Genomic DNA, 3,162 nt, shown 5'->3' with positions numbered 1-3,162 from the left:
GGAAGGAAGGAAGGAAGGAAGGAAGGAAGGAAGGAAGGAAGGAAGGAGCTGAATGCAGAGGATCTAGATTTAGTGCGCAGAACCAGCGTGGAGCAGCTCAAAATCACCTGTAACTCTAGTTCTAGGAGATCTAGTTCCAGCCAGCACTCACACTCATGTGTAAACATACACATTCAAATATTTGCATAATTATGAATAACTATAAAAATATTTAAAATAAATACAATGAAAAATTTAAAGCAACATTAAACAAAATATCTGGGGCTGCTCAGGTAGTCGCTTATGATGAGTAATCCTTTAATCTCTCGCTGGCAATTAGTTGTTGCCATTGTCACCTAAAAATGTTGTCTGTAGATGAATGGTTCTCGGTGATGTTCGCTGGAACAGCAACTTCAGCGTTGCTTTGCTTGTTAGAAATTGGCATGTGGAAACCCTTCATACCAACTGAGCCTTATGTATTTTGTGGAGCCAGTGGCCTGCTCTGTGTTTTAGAAAACAGCCTGGGGTTTCTGATGTCCACTCACCTATGAAGGGACAGCTCTGGTGTCGCCAAGAAATCACACCTCAATCGTATCCCTGATGGCTGCTTTGCTGTGTTCTGTCTAATGAATGTGTGAATGGGAATTTTCTGAGTCTGTATTGATTTGTAAATCACTGAAAATCTTTGTGTTATTGAAGTGCTTTCTCTGTGTTTGTAATTTATGCATGTCACACACTCTGGTCCCTTGAGCCTGGTCACAACGATTAATATCCACTTCATGTGATCATTGTTTAGATTTTTATATTGAATATTTTGTTATACAAATTCTATAAAATGCAATTTTTAAGCATGAAGAATTCAGAGTTTCTAAGTCTCAAGTTCACGTTTCACGATGTGACATGATATTGAGAACTTCTCGACGCTGTTGGGAGGAAGACTCTGGGCACGGTTGTCCCATCACTGAGTTCCATCCGCAGCTCTCTGAAACTTTTCTGAAGGTAAGCCGTTTGCTAAATCCTGTCCATTTTGGACATTTACACTGGTTACCAGTTTCTACATTACAAATACAGTTTAAATTAATTTGATTTTAAAATTTTGTCTGACAGTCTGTGGAAGCATCTTGTGAGTTGTTACAAGTTCATATATACAAAACAAAAAACCTCAATAAGAATAAAATAAATTTTAAAGTGCATGTATTGTTTTTCACCTTCTTATCAATAAATTACTCTAAAAACCACATATACATCTTACCAGTGAACAGAATGTAAGACTTCTTAAAATTAATAGTTAGAATAGAGGAGCCCCCTACCCAGACACCCCAGCTCATCTCTTTAGATGAGGACTGAGTTTGTCTTCCTCCCGTGTGGCCTGATAAGAAAGTCCCATCAGGGGGAAGTTACCCAAAAGCAGGAAACATAGTCCATGTCAGAGATACCCCACTCCCCTACCTAGCGGGCACAAATGAAACTTGTGGTCTGTGCATTGTAGCATGTCTGCCCTGTGCTATATGACTAAAGTCCACTTATAAGTGAGTATGTACCGTGTGTGTCTTTCTGGGTCTGTGTTACCTCACTCAGGATGATCTTTTCTAGATCCATCCATTGCCTGCAAATTTCATGATTTCCTTGTTTTTAATGGCTGAGTAGTATCCCATAGTGTAAATGTACCACAGTTTCTTTATCCATTCTTTGGTTGAGGGACATCTAGGTTGTTTCCAGATTCTGTTTTTTTTTTTTTTTTTTTTTTTTTTACAAATAAAGCTGCTATGAACATAGTTGAGCAAATGTCCCTGTTGTATGGTGGAGCATCTTTTGGGTATATACCCAGGAGTGGTATAGCTGGGTCTTGAGGTAGCACTATTCCCAATTTTCTGAGAAAGTACCATATTGATTTTCAAAGTGGTTGTAAAAGTTTGCACTCCCACCAGCAATGGAAGAGTGTTCCCCTTTCTCCATATCCTTGCCAGCATGTGTTGTCACTTGAGTCTTTGGTCTTTGCCATTCTCACAGGTATAAGATGGAATCTCAGTGTTGTTTTGATTTGCATTTCTGTGATAACTAAGAATGGTAAGCATTTCTTTAAGTGCTTCTCCACCATTTGAGATTCCTATGTTGAGAATTCACTGTTTAGCCCTGTATCCCATTTTTTAAATGGATTACTTGGTTTGTTGGTGTTTAACTTCTGGAGTTCTTTATATATTCTGGATATTAGCCCTTTGTTGGATGTAGGATTAGTGAAGATCTTTTCCCAATCTATAGACTGCTGTTTTGATCTATTGACAGTGTCCTTTCCTCTACAGAAGCTTTTTGGTTTCATGAGGTCCCATTTATTGATTGTTGATCTTAGAGCCTGAGCTGTTGGTGTTCTGTTCAGAAAGTTGTCTCCTGTGCCAATGAGTTCAAGGCTCTTCCCCACTTTCTCCTCTAGCAGATTTAGTGTATCTGGTTTTATGTTGAGGTCTTTGATCCACTTGGACTTGAGTTTTATGCAGGGTGATAGATATGGATTTATTTATATTTTTTCTACATGTGGACATCCAGTTAGATCAGTACCATTTGTTGAAGATGCTGTCTTTTTTCCATCATATTGTTTTGGATTCTTTGTCCAAAATCAGGTGTACATAAGTGTGTGGGAGACATTTTTATATAATAAAAATGTGTGAGCCAGTAAGATGGCTCAGTAGGTACAGGCACTTGTCACCAGGCTTCATGTTTGGAGTTCAAACACTAAGCCTTGAGTAGCAAAAGAGAGAACAAATTCCTGCCAGTTGTGTTCTGATAGCCACATGCATGTTTGGACTATTTGAAAAATTAGTCTTTAAATTAGATTCCATCAAATTCATAAGTTAATTCTGAAAAACTTCACATTATTATTGTGTTAAAACTCTTGTTGAAATAACAGACAACCCTCTCTCTTGAAGACAGTATCATTTTAAACAAAAAAATTAAAGGTTTTTAATACACAAATTATACTTATTACTTGTTAATAGGGTCTTACTACAGTTCAAAGTTTATATCATTATGAATGATATTCCTATATCTTTACTAGAGCAATAAAACAATATACTAATAATAAACAAAAAATATGAAATAAGATCTACCTGGTTTTAAGAGGTGTATTAATTTGTTTTTGGACTTTCTCATTAATTTATTAGTTTTTGTTGAAATTCATCACTGTCAAGG

Source organism: Psammomys obesus, unplaced genomic scaffold, assembly GCF_907164565.1.
Source record: "Psammomys obesus unplaced genomic scaffold, mPsaObe1.curated_primary_1811, whole genome shotgun sequence".
In the NCBI taxonomy this organism is placed as follows: Eukaryota; Metazoa; Chordata; class Mammalia; order Rodentia; family Muridae; genus Psammomys; species Psammomys obesus.
The sequence above is the reverse complement of the archived record's forward strand: the minus strand, read 5'-3'. Positions refer to the sequence as shown.